General features: G+C 38.5%; 2 protein-coding genes and 1 pseudogene across 12 annotated transcripts in view; 1 reads left to right on the top strand and 2 right to left on the bottom strand.

Moving 5' to 3' along the window:
* LOC138437308 (natural resistance-associated macrophage protein 2-like) overlaps nt 1–1,035 on the bottom strand; it is a 57,171-nt gene extending 56,136 nt beyond the window's left edge. For 2 of the 3 annotated variants that reach the window (XR_011446589.1, XM_069584361.2), the window contains exon 1: nt 638–721. The gene's annotated coding sequence lies outside the window, so the exon portion shown is untranslated. Of the gene's footprint in view, nt 1–637 lie in introns of all 3 variants that reach the window. The other variant, XM_070292353.1, reaches the window with a different exon arrangement.
* Nucleotides 627–1,139, top strand: LOC138436318 (thiol S-methyltransferase TMT1A pseudogene; annotated as a pseudogene).
* An 11,069-nt stretch (nt 1,140–12,208) lies between these two features.
* Nucleotides 12,209–17,660, bottom strand: part of LOC138437312 (natural resistance-associated macrophage protein 2-like) — a 55,574-nt gene continuing 50,122 nt past the window's right edge. For 4 of the 9 annotated variants that reach the window (XR_011255853.1, XR_011255860.1, XR_011255857.1 and 1 more), the window contains 2 exons: nt 13,051–13,861; nt 12,209–12,777 (listed from right to left, as the gene is read on the bottom strand). The gene's annotated coding sequence lies outside the window, so the exon portion shown is untranslated. Of the gene's footprint in view, nt 13,879–17,660 lie in introns of all 9 variants that reach the window. The other 5 variants (XR_011255866.1, XR_011255854.1, XR_011255858.1 and 2 more) reach the window with 3 other exon arrangements.

Here is a 17,660-nt window from a genome sequence, read left to right as displayed (position 1 = left end):
TGGAAAACAGGCAAGCTGTGAGTACACTCTGCATTTAAAATTGCAGCAGTTGTCTCCAAGCAGGAATGCTGCTGCTGCTGCTGCTAAGTCGCTTCAGTCGTGTCCGACTCTATGCGACCCCATAGAAGAAGGCAGCCCACTAGGCTCCTCTGTCCCTGGGATTCTCCAGGCAAGAACACTGGAGTGGGTTGCCATTTCCTTCTCCAATGCATGAAAGTGAAAAGTGAAAGTGAAGTCGCTCAGTCGTGTCTGACTCTTAGCGACCCCATGGACTGCAACCTACCAGGCTCCTCCGTCCATGGGATTTTCCAGGCAAGAGTACTGGAGTGGGGTGCCATTGCCTTCTCCCCAAGCAGGAATAGGGGGGTTGTAATCAGCTTTCCTTCTAAGGAAAAGCTGGGAACCTTCTCATTTCACTTCATGAAAAATAAGCCATGAGGCAACTTCTGCCAAACATCTATTAACTGGATAAAACAGGTCTCTTGCCCAAGATCTGACTTCAGCTGTGTATTTCCAGCACAGCCAGTTCTTTCCTCTGCAGCTGATTGACTCTGGAGTGTGGCCAGAAACCTACTTCCTGCAATTAAAGGAGTCAGATCTCTAACCGTTGACCTGTTTTCTGACTGATGGCACTTACCATTGTTATCCTCCGGCTGGCTGTCTGCATCCTGGCATTTCCCATGTACCTGCTGGACTTTCTGGGCTTGTGGAACTGGATAGGCAAACAGGGGTTCCCCTACTTCCTGGCGAGGTTCACTGTGATGTACAACAAACAGATGGCAAGCAAGAAGCAGGAGCTCTTCAGCAACCTGTGGGAGTTCACAGGCCCCTCTGGGAAACTCTCCCTGTTGGAGCTGGGCTGTGGCACCAGGGCCAACTTCAAGTTCTACCCCTCTAGATGCCAGGTGACTTGTGTTGATCCCAACCCCAGCTTTGAGAAGTTCTTGATCAAGAGCATTGCCCAAAACCCACACCTGCAGTTTGAGCGCTTCATAGTGGCTGCCGGGGAGAACATGCACCAGGTGGCCACAGGCTCCATGGATGTGGTGGTCTGCACCCTGATGCTCTGCTTGGTGAAGAACCAGGAGCAGATCCTCCAGGAAGTGTGCCGAGTGCTAAGGCCGATGAGTATGGACTGAGAAGGGCTGCTTAGTAGCAACCACCATCACCAAGGGCAGTCCTCTCAATATCAGTAGATCAAACACCCTAACATAAAAGTAAAGCTACTAGAAAAGATACTGTTGAATTTTTTAAGAAAAAAATCTTAGAGTGCAGAAGAAGCTTTAAAGAAATAGACTGATAATACATAAATAAATAAAATTTTAGAATTCCTTCAGGGAAAAGAAATAGACTATAAACAAACTTAAAGTACAAAAAAATTATAAAAATATTTGCTAAGGATGATAGACAATGGGTTAACTTCCTTCATATTAAAAGACATTACAAATCAACAATAGGATTCTTCAATCAATTGTTTTTAAAAAGAGAAAAAGAAGCAAATTACTGGAACAGAAACATAAAGATAGCCAATATGTGATTTAAATGCTTAGTCTTTCCATTAAAGAACAAATTAAAGCAAGATATTTTATAATGGAATCTTAAAAGTAAAACTAACAAGTGAATATAACAAAACAGAAACAAATTCACAGATTTAGAGAATAAGCTAGTGATTACCAGTTGGGAGAGGGGAGAGGGGAGGAGCAAGACAAGGGTAGGGGATAAAGAGACACAAGCTACTATGTATAAAATAAATAAGCAACAAGGATATATCCTACAGCACAGGTAAATATAGCCATTATTTTATAATAACTTTAAATGGAGTTTAAAGTTGCTCAATAGGGCCCAAATCTTTGCAATCCCATGGGCTGCAACACGCCAGGCTTCTCTGTCCTTTACCATCTCCCGGAGCTTGCTCAAACTCATGTCCATTGAATCAGTGATGCCATCCAACCATCTCATCCTCTGTCGTCCCCTTCTCCTTCAATCTTTCCCAGTCTTTACTAATAAGTCAGCTATTCACATCAGCTGGGTAAAGTTTTGGAGTTTCAGCTTCAGCGTCAATCCTTCCAATGTATATTCACAGTTGATTTCCTTTAGGATTGACTAGTTTGATCACCTTGCAATCCAAGGGACTCTCAAGAGTCTTCTCCAACCACATTTCAAAACCATCATTTCTTTGGTGTTCAGCCTTCTTTATGGTCCAACTCTCCCATCCATACATGACTACTGGAAAAACCATAGCTTTAACTAGACAGACCTTTGTTGGCAAAGTAATGTCTCTGCTTTTTAATATGTGATCTAGGTTGGTCATAGCTGCTCTTCCAAGGAGCAACCATCTTTTAATTTTGTGGCTGCAGTCACCATCTGCAGTGATTTTGGAGTCCAAGAGAATAAAGTCTGTCACTGTTTTCATTGTTTCCCCATCTATTTGCCATGAAGTGATGGGACCAGATGTCATGATCTTAGTTTTCTGAAGGTTGAGTTTTAAGCCAGATGTTTTACTCTCCTCTTTCACCTTCATCAAGAGGCTTTTTAGTTCCTCTTTGCTTTCTGCCATAATGGTGGTATTATCTGCATATCTGAGGTTATTGATATTTCTCCTGGCAATCTTGATCCCAGCTTGTGCTTTATCTACTTGGTATTTCTCATGATGTACTCTGCATATAAGTTAAATAAGCAGGGTGACAATATACAGCCTTGACGTACACCTTTCCCAATTTCGAACCAGTCCATTTTTCCATGTCCAGTTCTAACTGTTGCTTCTTGACCTGCATACAGGTTTCTCACAAGGCAGGTAAGGTGGTTCTGGTACTCCCATCTCTTTAAGAATTTTCCACAGTTTGTTGTGATCCACACAGTCAAAGGCTTTAGCATAGTCAATAAAGCAGAAGTTTTTCTGGAATTCTTTTGCTTTTTCCACAGTGCAATTCAATTCAGTTCAGTTCAGTCACTCAGTCGTGTCCAGCTCTTTACGACCCCATGAATCGCAGCACGCGAGGCCTCCCTGTCCATCACCAACTCCCGGAGTTCATTCAGACTCACGTCCACTGAGTCCGTGATGCCATCCAGCCATCTCATCCTGGGTCGTCCCCTTCTCCTCCTGCCCCCAACCCCTCGCAGCATCAGTGCAATAGATGTTGGCAATTTAATCTCTAGTTCTTCTGCCTTTTCTAAATCCAGCTTGAACATCTGGAAGTTCTTGGTTAATGTACTATTGAAGCCTTGTGGAGAATTTTCAACGTTACTTTGCTAGCATGTGAAATAAGTGCAATTGTTTGGTAGCTTGAATACTCTTTGGCCTTGCCCTTCTTTGGGACTGGAATGAAAACTGACCTTTTCCAGTCCTGGCCACTGCTGAGTTTTCCAAATTTGCTGGCATATTGACTGCAGCACTTTCACAGCATCATCTTTTAGGATTTAAAATAGCTCTACTGGAATTCCATCACCTCCACTAGCTTTGTCATGAAGCTTCCTAAGGCCCACTTGACTTTGCACTCCAAGATGTCTGGCTCTAGGTGAGTGATCACACCATCGTGGTTATCTGGGTCATGAAGTTCTTTTTTGTATAGTTCTTCTGTGTATTCTTACCACTTCTTCTTAATATCTTTTCCTTCTGTTAGGCCCATACCATTTCTGTCCTTTATTGTGCCCATCTTTGCATGAAATGTTCCCTTGGTATCTCTAATTTTCTTGAAGATGAGACAGTTAATTCTTAGGTAGGTTGATGAGGAGTCCAGGGCCCTCAAGGAGGAGGAAGCAACAAAGTTTTTTGTCTACATTCCTTCATCTTAGTCACATAAGACTTTTTTTTCTTTAAGCATACAGCTAATTATTACACAACAACTTATCTTACTCAAGGGTTTGTTTTTCCTTAAACTCTGTACTAATGATTACATAACAACATTATATCTTGCTGGAAGACATATTTCTCCTTTTTAAGAACCTTCTGACTAATCCTGTTTTATCTGAAAATGTTTGTTTGTTTGGGTCTGATAAGACCGTTCTCTTGTTAACAACCATTTGAAAAGGTACATAAGGCCTTAATAAGACTAGTGGGGCCCTCTCTGCCTGCTTCTGATGTCTGTGTTAGAAGCTTTCTCTACCCCTTTTTCACTGTAATAAAACTTTTGCCAGGAAGCTCTGAGTGACTAAAGCTGAGTCTCTGAATCTGAAGCAAAATTCTCTCCATCAGAGATCAGGAACCCGACACCATTCACCATTCACCATAGGCTATCAAAGAGATCTCTAGTCTTTCCTATTCTATTATTTTCCTCTATTTCTTTGCATTGTTCACTTAAGAAGATTTTCTTTTCTCTCCTTGCTATTCTTTTAAACTCTGCATTCAAATGGGTATAGTTTTCTTTTCTCCTTTGCCTTTAGCTTCTCTTCTTTTCTCAGCTATTTATAAGTCCCCTTCAGACAGGCATTTTTCCTTGCATTTCAAAAACCACTTTTTGTACAATGATCACCACTTCCTGTACAATGTCATGAACCTGCATCCATAGCTCTTCACTCTGTCTATCAGATCTAATCCCTTGACTCTATTTGTCATTTCCACTGTATAAGCAAAAGGGATTTGATTTAGGTCATACCTGAATGGCCTAGTGGTTGTCCCTATTTTCTTCAATGTAAGTCTGAATTTTGCAATAAGGAGTTCATGATCTGAGCCAGTCAGCACCTGGTCTTGTTTTTGCTAACTGTATAGAGCTTCTCCATCTTTGGCTGCAAAGAATATAACCAATCTGATTTCTGTATGGACCATCTGGTGATGTCCATGTGTAGAGTCACCTTGTCTTGTCAGAAGAGGGTGTTTGCTATGACCAGTGTGTTCTCTTGACAAAACTCTGTTAGCCTTTGCCCTGCTTCATTTCATCCTTCAAGGCCAAACTTGCCTGTTACTCCAGGTATCTCTTGACTTCCTACTTTTGCATTCCAGTCCCCTATTATGAAAAGGACATCTTTTTATGGTGTTTGTTCTAGCTAGGTCTTGTAGGTCTTCCTAGAACTGTTCAACTTCACCTTCTTTGGCATTAGTGATTGGGACATAGACTTGGATTATTGTGATATTTAATGGCTTGTCTTGGAAACAGAGATCATTTTGTTGTTCTGAGATTGTATCCAAGTACTGCATTTTGGACTCTTGTTGACTATGAGGGCTACTCATTTTCTTTTTAGGGATTCTTACCCACAGTAGTAAATAAAATGGTCATCTGAACTAAATTCACCCATTCCTGTGCATTTTAGTTCACTGATTCCTAAAATGTCGATGTTCACCCTTACCATCTCCTGTTTGAGCACTTCCAATTTACCTTGATTCATGGACCTAAGATTCCAGGTTCTTATGCAATATTGTTCTTTACAGCATCAGACTTTACTTTTACCACCAGACACATCCACAGCTGGGCATCGTTTCCACTTTGGCGCAGCCTCTTCATTCCTTCTGGAGCTCTTTCTCTGCTCTTCTCCAGTAACATATTGGGTGCCTACTGACCTGGGGAGTTCATCTTTCAGTGTCATATCTTTTTTACTTTTCATTCTGTTCATGGGGTTCTCAAGGCAAGTAGGTTTGCCATTCCATTGAAGAAGGGTAGAGGGGCAAGACAGGAGTGTGGGATGAAGAGATACAAACTACTATGTATAAAATAAATAAACAATAAGGATGTATTCTACAGCACAGGGAAATATGGCCATTATTTTGTAATAACTTTAAATGGAGTATAACCTATAAAAATTCTGAATCACTATGTTGTATACCTGAAACTAATATTATAAATCAACTATACTTTAATTAAAAAGAAAGTAAAGCAAGATGCTATTTTACCTACTATTCTGTCAGAGACTTTTAAGTTCAATATAGTGTTGGAGTAGGTTCGGAGGACTGGATACCCCAGTTGTAAGAAATGTCCTCTTTGGAGGGCAATTTAATAATATTAAATTTTCAAGTACACTTACTCCTTCATCCAATAGGAATTTATCCTGTAACTATACTGTATAAATGTGCAAAAACTCATTTATATGTGGAAATATTCATTATAGTATTTTCAATGCCACAAATTGAAAATAACTTAAATACCCATCAGTCAGAGGCTGTTAAGTAAATTTTCACATAGTATAAAGAATTTCTATGCATCTGTTAAAAAGAACAAGAGTTACCTATGTTGATATGAAAAAAATCCTCGACTTAGTGTTAATTTAAAAGGCAATGAAAACAGAATATTATGTAGAGTACATGTCCATTTGTGTGTGTTGGGGGAAGAATATATCTATATAAGTATTTATGTTAATGAGAATGATACACAAGAAACTATTAACAGTTACCTCTTGGGAAGGGAATTAGATGAGGGGAAAGAATTACTTTTCATTTTATACCTCTCTGTATAGTTTGAAATCTTTATTCCTAAATGTAATTTTCACATATTACCTTTATTGTTTATTTAAAAATTAGTTTTACAGTATCTTCTAAATATAGGTGAACATGCATTAAGTATGAACATCTTAACATTTGAATTTACTATTCTAGGGGAAAAGGATGTTCTGTAATCCCCAGTTTTATTTTCTAACAGAGGAAGTTCCTCAGGAAGAAAAAGACTTGAAGAAAGTGTTTTGAGACAATAATATACAGTCGAATCTAGTATCCCTTGGGTCCCTCTCTGCCCCCACACAGAAAACAAAATCTACACAAGTTCAAGTCACTTATATAAAATGGTGTACAATCTGCATATGTTATGCACATCCTCCCACATACTTTAAATCATCTCTAGATTACTTAGCATACCTAACATAATGTAAATGCTATGTAAATAGTTGCCAGTATGTGGCAAATTCAAGTTTGGCTTTTTTGTAACTTTCTGGATTTTTTCCAGTATTTTCAATCTGTGGCTGCTTACATCTGAGGACACGGAACCTATAGATACCGAGCGCTTTGCTGTGCTTAGTCGTTCAGTCGTGTCCGATTCTTTGCGACCCTATGAACTGTAGACCACCAGTCTCCTCTGTCCATAGGGATTCTCCAGGCAAGAATACTGGAGTGGGTTGCCATGACCTCCTCCAACCGATCTTCCCAACCCAGGGATCAAACCCAGGTCTCCCACATTGCAGGCAGATTCTTTACCGTTTGAGCCACCAGGGAAGCCCAAGAACACTGGAGTGGGAAGCCTATCCCTTTTCCGGGGGATCTTCCCAACCGAGGAATCAAACCAGGGTCTCCTGAATTGCAGGTGGATTCTCTACCAGCTGAGCTCCCAGGGAAGCCTTTGGACACCAAGGGCTGAGGGCCAACTGTAATTCTGTCTTTGGGTCAAGGATAGGCCAACATCAAAATAGTATCTGAAAAATGTCTGATTCTGATACTCACATCCTGGATCCTTATGTCCTAAGGTTGGGCATTAACTGGCACAGTTAGGAGGCATTTTGCTTATAGTGTTACTAATCTCACGCCTCTGCAAAGGAAATAATGATCATCTCAGGTTTAAGCACTGAGAATGCTCTTAGGGGATCATATTCTTCCTTTAACTCCTACAAAGCACCTTCTCACTGCTGAACAGAACCAGGGGCTTTCCTACATTCTCATTCACCCCATCACGCATTCCTTAACACAGGGACTGTCTTCATGTTGGGTTGGGGAAACAGACCTAGAGAAGTTAAGAAACTTGCCCCATATTACACGGCCAGCAGATCCGACTTTAATGCACATATTCTTATCACTGCACCACAGTGCTTATCACTGGGGCTTTGTATTGCTCCAACTTCAACATTTATACCATTTTTGCTGGCTATTCTTCCTCTGCCCTTCCCCTAAACACTGGAATTTCTATTTTGGTTCTAATTTTGCTTATTTACACTCCCTGTGCAATCTCATGCCCCCCAAAGGTTTCAATTATCTTGTACATAGATGGTTTCCAAATCTAAGTATCAAGCTCATATCTCTCTTCTAACTCCAAATGTTCAAGTCCAGCTGTCTACACAGCAGTCACCTGAATGGGTAACAGGCATCTCTAGCCTAACCTGTATAACCCAGAGCGCATCAGCAACCTCTCAGGCACAGGTCTCCTCTCTCTTCTGGCCTCTTCTATGGAGAAATTTTTTTTCCACCAGGAAATTTCAAGTTTTCCATTCCTAAACACAGGTCTCATACCTGCCCACAGAATTAGGGGGAACTCCCTCTCTAAACTCTGCCTCGGACAATCAAGACTAGGGAAGCTAGAAGAGGCTAAGGAGAACGGGACACTCACCATGGGTTTTAGAGGTACTCATTGGTCCCTTTCCTCCTTCTCCCCCCAAGATGTAGATAAGTAGAAAACTTCTGAAGACTCCTTAATAATGTGTAGCTACTACTGTGTCCAGACTTGACCTGGACTGTCCCAGATGAAAGCAGCAACTGCTGTTATATGATAGTTATTTACACACAACATCCACAGATTGAATAAAATACCTAATGACAAAATATTATCATGAGTGGCTTGTAAACAGCCAGTGGGAATTTGCTGTATGATGCAGGGAGCTCAACCTGGTGCTTTGTGACAACCTAGAGGGGTGGGATGAGGTAGGAGATGGGAGGGAAGTTTCAGAGGGAGGTGACATGTGTATACCTATGGCTGGTTCATGTTGATGTATGGCAGAAACCAACACAATATTATAAAGCAGTTATTCTCCAATTAAATAAATCAAAAGAAGAAAAATGTTATCATGAATTTAGTAAGACTTTTAGATGGCTCCATATTTTTTAAAAAATTTCAACAAACCAAAAATTTATGCTTTGATTTTTCAATTTTGTCCCTATTTTTAAAATTAATTTGTACTGAAGTATAGTTGCTTTCCAATGTTGCATTAGTTTCTACTGTACAGCAAACTGTATGTCTTTTGGATTTCAGTCCCATTCAGATCACCACAGTACACTAAATAGTGCTGTATGATACGTTTTCATTTGTTAGGTGATTCAGTTTTTTTAATTACTCCTATCATTTACATTCTGTGACAATGGTACAAAATATATAACATGGTTATTTAGCACCAGGCAGTGCTTGGTATGGATTCAGATTCCCACAGGTTTGCAAAGCAGAGCCTAAGAACAATTTTCAGATAAAATTAAAATTTTTTAAAAAATGTAATTAAAAGGCAAACAACAAACGGGGGGAAAACATTTGTAGTGTACATAGTCTAACTAAAAGCGCTTACAAATCAGTAAGAAAAAAGCCAACAGCTTATTAGAAAACTGATAATGGACATCAAGAGACAAATCAAAGAAGAAGAAATCTAAACAACCAATAACATTTAGTAAAAGATGTTAAGATTATTAAAGATATGCATGTTATCAAAAATACTGCATTACATATCAAGTTGATCAAAAAATGTATCGATGAGCATTTATTGGAAATGGGCACTCATATCTATTGCTGGTGTGAATGCAAATTGCTGCAACTTTTCCAAAGGGCAGTTTGAAAACAGTTTTCTCAGATGGCTCGTTGGCAAAGAATCTGCCTGCCAATGCAGGATTCAATCCCCAGATTGGGAAGATCCCTTGGAAAGGAAATGGCAACCCACTCCAGTATGCTGGCCTGTAAAAGTGGGCTACAGTCCATGGGGTCGCAGTGAGTTGGAGGTGACTGAGGAACTGAGCACAGACGCAATTTGACAACCTGTACCAACAGTTGGACTTCTCTGGTGGCTCAGACGGTAAAGCGTCTGTCTACAATGCGGGAGACCCAGGTTTGATCCCTGGGTCGGGAAGATCCCCTGGAGAAGGAAATGGAAATCCACTCCAGTACTATTGCCTGGAAAATCCCATGGACAGAGGAGCCTGGTAAGCTACAGTCCATGGCGTCGCAAAGAGTCGGACACGACTGAGCGACTTCACTTTCACTTTCACCAACAGTTTTAAAAAGGCACAGACTTTTGATTCAGCAGCTCCACTTTTTAGCAAGTTATTTATTTGGAAATAATTTTAGATGATCACAAACACTTATGGGTAAGGATGTTCAATGTAACAATATTTAGAGTAGTGAAAAACTGGAAATAGTCTAAATGAGAATGGTTAAATAGGAGATGGCAACTTTAGTGATGTGAAATACTGTGTAGAGATTTTGTATTGTTTCTTTTTTTTTTGTAAAGATTTTTTAAGCCATGTTTTAGAATAATACTCAAATACATAGATAAAATAAAAAATTATAAAATAGAATCCTAGTATTAAGGGGAAGATACCTATTCATATAAAAGTACATACAAAATCTTAACAGTAGTTAGTTATCTCGAGGTAATGAAAGGTGGCTGGCTGTTTTTCTTTGTAAACTTTTCTCTATTTTCTAAATTTTCTAAAATAAACATATTGGTGGGACAGTATTATAAGCCTCTGGAGTCAGGCAACTCAAGTTAAAAACCTGGTTCTGACATTTATAAGTTGTATGGTGTTGAGCAAGTTGTTTCTTTTCTATGTGACTGTTTCCTTACGTGTGAAAAATAGGAATGATAATAATATTTACCAAATAAGTGCATTGTGGCGATTAAGTGAATTAACATGTGACAGAAAGGCATTAAGGATAGGCTCTTGACTACTTTAAATTGCTTTAAATTTTAGCTATTATTATGTATTCCTCTATGAACAGACAGTATAGACTGGCAGCTCTGTAGACAGTCTGACAGAGATGATACTATTAACCACAATGGTATCGTAGTAAGTTTGGATTTCTCCATGTCTTCTCATGAAGCTGGCCTCTGGGGCCACTGAAATCTGACATTTAGTCATCTTATAAATATATATAATCTGACATATAATAAATATAATACATAATCTGACAGTTAGTCGTCTTGTTTTCCCCACACTAAAATCCTTGGTGTATTTTGTTTTGGTTTTTTTCCCTTTTCTTTCTCAGAGAGGAGATTTTTATTTCATGGAGCACATATTAGGTTGGAGCAAAAGTAATTATGGTTTTACATTTTTGAAATTTGCTGTTTGATATTCGAATATGTTCTTAAATATGGTTATGTTATACATCATTTTAATGCGCATTTCTCACTTCATTATTTTGCTAATGACTTTTTGTGTTTTTTTTGTCCCCAAACTTTAAACTTTTTATTTTGTATTGGGGTATAGCCAACAGTAATGTGGTAGTTTCAGGTGAACAATGAAGGGACTCAGCCATACATACACACGTTATCTGTTCTCCTCTAAACCCCCCTCCCATCCAGACTGGTACACAACTGTTGAGTAGAGTTCCATGTGCTATACAATAGGTCCTAGTTGGTTATCCATTTGAACATAGCAGTGTGTATTTGACCTTCCCAAACTCCCTAACTATCCCTTCCCCCTGACAACCATAAGTTTGTTTTCCAAGTCTGTGAATCTCTTTCTCTCTTGTAAGGAAGTTCGTTTGTTTCATTTCTTTCTAGATTCCACATATAAAGGTTGTCATACAATATTTCTCCTTCTCTGTCTGACTTACTTCATTCAGTATGATACTCTCTAGATTCATCCATGTTGCTATAAATGGCATTATTTCATTCTTTTTAATAGCCGAGTAGGATTCCATTCTGTATATGTACCATACCTTCTTTTTCCAGTCCTCTCTCAATGGACATGGAGGTTGCCTCGATGTCTTGACTATTGTAAACAGTGCTGCAGTGAACACTGGGATGCATGTGACCTTTTGGGTCATGTTTTCCTCTGGATGAATGTCCAGGAGTAGGATCGCAGTGTCATAAGGTAGCTTAATGCAGGAGATACGGGTTTGATCCCTGGATCAGGAAGATCCGCCAGAGGAGGGCATGGCATCCCACGCCAGTATTCTTACCTGGAGAATCACATAGATAGAGGAGCCTGGTGGGCTTCTGTCCATAGGTCTCAAACAGTCTGACACAACCAAAGTGACAGTCACACATAGTGTAAGAGGGTTCCTTTCCCCCACACCCTCTCCAGCATTTGTTGTGAATTTTTTGATGACAGCCATTCTGATCGGTGTGAGGTGATATCTCATTGTAGTTTTGATTTGCATTTCTCTAATAACTAGCGATGTTGAAAATCTTTTCATGTGCCTGTTGGCCATCTGTATGTCTTCTTTGAAGAAATGTCTATTCAGGCCTTCTGCCCATTTTTTCAGTGGGTTGTTTGTTTTGAAGCTGTTAAGCATCATAAGCTGTTTGAAAAGTTTGGAGACTAATCCCTAAGGGGTCACATCATTTGCAAATATTTTCTCCCAGCATGTAGGTTGTCTTTTCATTTTATTTTTTCCTTTGCTGTGCAAAAGCTTTTGAGTTTAAGTAGGTCCCAGTTGTTTATTTTTTGTTTTGTGTCCATTATTCTGTGAGATGGATTTAAAAAGATATTGCTGTGATTTATGTCAGAGAGTGTTCTGTCTATGTTTTCCTCTAGGAGTTTCATAGTGTCCAGTCTCACAGTAGGTCTTTAATTCATTTTGAGCTTATTTTTATGTATGAAGTTAAAGAATACCATGATCAAATGAGATTCATCTCAGGGATGCAAGGAATTTTCAATATCTGCAAATCAGTGTAATAGACCACGTAAACAAACTGAAGAATAAAAACCATACAATCATCTCAGTAAATGCAGAAAAAGCTTTTGACAAAGTTCAGCACCCATTTATGATAAAAACTCTCCAGAAAGTGGGCACAGAGGGTACATACCTCAACATTACAAAGGCCATATATGACAAAACTACAGCTAGCATCATACTCAATGATGAAAAGCTGAAAGCATTCCCTTTAAGATCAGGAATAAGACAAGGATATCCACTTTCATCACTTTTATTCAACATAGTCTTGGAAGTCCTAGGTACAAGAATCAGAGAAGAAAAGAAAAAGAAGTTAAAGGAAATCTATATTGGAAAAAAAGAAGCTAAACTATCACTATTTGCAGATGATATGATACTATACATACATACTAGATCCTAAAGATGGTACCAGAAAACTACTAGAACTCATCGATGAATTTGGTAAATTCAAAGTTGTAGGTTAAAAAATTAATACACAGAAATCTGTTGCATTTATATACACTAACAATGAAAGATCAGAAAAAGAAATTCAAGAAGCAATTCCACTTACCATCACATCAGAAAGAACAAAAATCCTAGGAATAAACTTAGTTCAGTTCAGTTCAGTCATGTCCAACTCTTTGCAACCCCATGAACTGCAGCATACCAGGCCTCCCTGTCCATCACCAACTCCCGGAGTTCACTCAAACTCATGTCCATTGAGTCAGTGATGCCATCCAGCCATCTCATCCTCTGTCGTCCCCTTCTCCTCCTGCCCTCAATCCCTCCCAGCATCAGGGTCTTTTCCAATGAGTCAGCTCTTCGCATGAGGTGGCCAAAGTACTGGAGTTTCAGCTTCAGCATCATTTCTTCCAAAGAAATCCCAGGGCTGATCTCCTTTAGGATGGACTGGTTGGATCTCCTTGCAGTCCAAGGGACTCTCAAGAGTCTTCTCCAACACCACAGTTCAAAAGCATCGATTCTTCGGTGCTCAGCCTTCTTCACAGTCCAACTCTCACATCCGTACATGACTACAGGAAAAACCATAGCCTTGACTAGACAGACCTTTGTTGGCAAAGTAGTGTCTCTGCTTTTGAATATTCTATCTAGGTTGGTCAAAGTTTTCCTTCCAAGGAATAAATGTCTTTTAATTTCATGGCTGGAATCACCATCTACAGTGATTTTGGAGCCCCCAAAAATAAAGTCTGACACTGTTTCCGCAACTATTTCCCATGAAGTGATGGGACCAGATGCCATGATCTTAGTTTTCTGAATGTTGAGCTTTAAGCCAGCTTTTTCACTCTCCTCTTCACTTTCTGCCATAAGGGTGGTATCATCTGCATATCTGAGGTTATTGATATTTCTCCTGGCAATAAACTTACCTAAGGACAAAAAAGACCTATACTTTGAAAATGATAAGATGCTGATGAAAGAAATCAAAGACATAAACAAATGGAAAGATACACCATGTTTGTGGATTTGAAGAATCAATATTGTCAAAATGACTATACTGCCTATGGTGGCAATCTACAGATTCAGTGCAATTCCTATCAAATTACCAATGGCATTTTTCATAGAACCAGAACAAAAAGTAACAAAGTTTGCACAGAGACAGAAAAGACCCTGAATGGCCACAGCAATCTTGAAAAAGAAAAATGGAGCTGGAGGAATCAGGCTCCCTGACTTTAGACTATACTACAAAACTATAGTCATCAAAACAGTACGGTTCTGGCACAAAATTAGAAATAGAGATTAAAGGAACAAGATAGAAAACTCAGAAATAAACCCATGCACCTATGGTCAATCAATCTATGACAAAGGAGGCAAGACTACACAATGCTGGAAAGACAGTCCCTTCAACAAATGGTGCTAGGAAATCTGGACACCCACATGTAAAAAAAAAAAAAAGTAGAAATCATCCTTTGAATGTTGATCTTTTCCTGGGCTAGCAATATGTGGTATGTGATGATGGACAGCAGCAGCTCCCAGTCAGCCTCACCATCATGAAGGTAAACAACCAAAACACTTACAACCACTCTGTGTACCCAGCCATTCTGTTTTTCACTTTCAGTACAATATTCAATAAATTGCATGAGATATTCAACACTTTATTATAAAATAGACTTTGTGTTTGATGATTGTGCCTATCTACAAGCTATTGTAAGGATGCCAAGCATGTTTAAAGTGGTGAGGCTAAGCTGTGATGTTCAATAGGTGCATGGGTGCATACTCAGGCATTTCATTTCTGTCCAACTCTTTGCTACCCTAGGGACTGCAGCCCAACAGGCTCCTCTGTCCATGGGATTCTCCAGGCAAGAATACTGCAGTGGGCTGCCATGCCCCCCTCCAGGGACGTTTCTGACCCTGGGATGGATCCCGCATCTCCTGCATTTCCTGCATTGCAGGTGGGTTCTTTACCGCTGAGTCACTGGAGTTACCTGTTCAGTAAGTGAGGTAGTATTGAATGAATTTTTGACTTAATGTATTTTCAACTTATGATGGGCTTATCAAGATGTAACCCGATCATGAGTTAAGGCAGATATACATGTCTCTGTGTCATCTAATCAACTCCAACCTTTAAGTTCCTGTGTCTGAGGTTTATAGATTTTTCTGTTTCTTCCATCACTGGGTATCCTCAGAAACTTCTGCTTCTAATATTCTGTGCTGACAGAAGCTAGATACCCAAGCTAAAAGAACTGTGAGTCAATCCAGAGGTAAAAAGCTCTGAATGAAAGCCTGGGCCTACCTATATGAGAGCGTGAACTTTGTGGTGTTCATGCTCTGTGGCTTGTTGCTGGCTTTCTGATGTGCTCCAGATGCTAACATTGATGGTTAAGTAAACTCTAGGTTCAAGAAGTATCAATATTATTATAATTGTATCTGGAGTCTTGGCTTCTATATCCTTTCCCAACATATATTTAATACATTCACACTTTTAACAAATACTATATGTATGTGGGCTTAAACACACACACACACACACACACACACAATCTAAGCACCAGTAATTTGTTTTAAAAGCTAAGCTTTCTCTTCCTTCTCTTTTGGATACTTTAGCTGCCCTAAGCATTATGATTGTATACTTCAGCCATGCCTCTTTCCTTGTGTGTATTTTGTCTGGGAACTATTAAAATAACTTATTTACCCCTGGGAGGCCAATTCTTTTCCTGCCAGAGAGGAAGAGGGGCACAGCTGGGATGGGGAGGACCTGACCCTACTTTCCTGACCCTGGATAATTTGTTATTATTATTCGGGGGTCTCTTTTATAAATTAAATATAAAACAACTGCTAAAAAATAAAATAAAAAATAAAATAATTAATTCAGATATATATATATACAGGGAACTTTACTCAATATCATGTGATAAACCATAATGGAAAAGAATATGAAAAAGAAAATATATATGTATAACAGAATCACTTTACTGTACAGGAGGAATTAACACAACATTGTAATTCAACTATAATTATGACACAACTATAATTCAACAAATTTTAAATACATATATATATAAATCAGACATATGTAAGTTTGTGAGTAATTCCACAAAAACTTCTAAATAGGTATAAGTTGTATGTTTCCATTAAATGTCACTACAAATCTAGCAAATTTATAGGTCTTATTATTCACATACCAAAAAAAAATCAAAATTTAATTTTATGGTAATATTCTGTGTTTAAATATTCCACTTAATTTGATTAAGTCTTGTAAAAGCAAGAAATGGAGGCAAATAATTTTACAGTGATTTCTTCATCTTCTTTAGCATATTTAACTAGAAAAACAATTCAAGAGATCAGTATCACTTAAGCATATCACTATAATGAACAGAGATTAATCACTGTGTCTGTTGTAAATTAAATGTTTTTCCAGAGACATTTAGAGTGATTAAAGTCAAAAGATAAAAATGTTTCCAACTAGACTCAATTATATACAAACTATAGACACTGTATGGAAAGCAGTAAAGGTTCTGACTTTAATCTCTAAAAGAAACAAAACAAATTTCAGTAAGAACAGACTCTTGATTTGATAAGGGAAGAGAGCCAAGTTTTTGCTAGATAAATAAATGATAAAGTTTGTATATATATTATTGAATACTTTCACTTGTTTTACTAAGAATATTCACTAAGTATTTTCTGCCACAGGATGGAGTTTCCTGTGCAGATAATTTACAGAATATTTCAATTTCTTACATTAACTTGTCATTATAATTGATTTATATTGTTTAAAATCTCATGATCACTGCTAAGGTCTATGTGTACATTACATGTATTTAAACTCTGTGTCGATAGATTATTTGTTTTTGCTTCTTTCACTTAGCATTTCATAGTAGTATATTAGTTCTTCCTAAGCTTACAGTATTTATATGGCTATGGCAGTTTTTCTTCTCTTTGGGCCGTTTGGGTTGTTTTGTTTTCCCTCGTATCTTATTGTTGTTCAGTCTCTCAGTCATGTTCGACTCTTTGAGACCCCATGGATTGCAGCATGCCAGGCTTCCCTGTCCTTCACAATCTCCTGGGGTTTGTTCAAACTTATGTCCATTGAGTCAGTGATGGCATCTAACCCTGTCATTCTTTGTTGCCTGCTTCTCTTCATACATAGTGTAGCCATAAACATCTTTGTATCAACTTCTTGACTTTTCCTTTACTTATTTCCTTGGAGTATGCTCCCCAAAGTAGAATTTCCAAGGCAGGAAGTATATTCAGTTTAATATCACTTATTATACCTTTCCAGAGTTCTTTCCAGAAAGATTTGGCTGAACTTACAGAGCTTTCAGCATTGTACCTATTTATCAATGTACCTGCCATCATTGTTTTACTGTTGTTTTTGGCTGTTTCTGTTTGTCATTTTAACTTCAATTTCACTTATTGCTAATCAGCCTTCAAAATATACATATAAGTGTGATTATTTATTCTGATTCTAATTTCCACTTATTAAACGGACTCTGAGAGAATAAATATATCCTCACCAACCAGAGACAAACATGTGCCAACACAGTTAGTCAAAACTTGCTATCCTTCATGAACATCAGTTAGATTTCTGTATACTAACAACAAACATATGGAGACTCAATTTAAAGACAGGAGACCATCCACAATCACTCTAAAGAAAATGAAATGATTGGGTATAAGCTTTACAAAACGTGTAAAGAATCTGAATGCTGAAAAATATAAAATGCTAAT

The sequence above is a fragment of the Ovis canadensis genome, chromosome 3 (genome assembly GCF_042477335.2).
Source record: "Ovis canadensis isolate MfBH-ARS-UI-01 breed Bighorn chromosome 3, ARS-UI_OviCan_v2, whole genome shotgun sequence".
Classification (NCBI taxonomy): Eukaryota; Metazoa; Chordata; class Mammalia; order Artiodactyla; family Bovidae; genus Ovis; species Ovis canadensis.
This window is presented reverse-complemented; position numbering and strand designations above follow the sequence as displayed.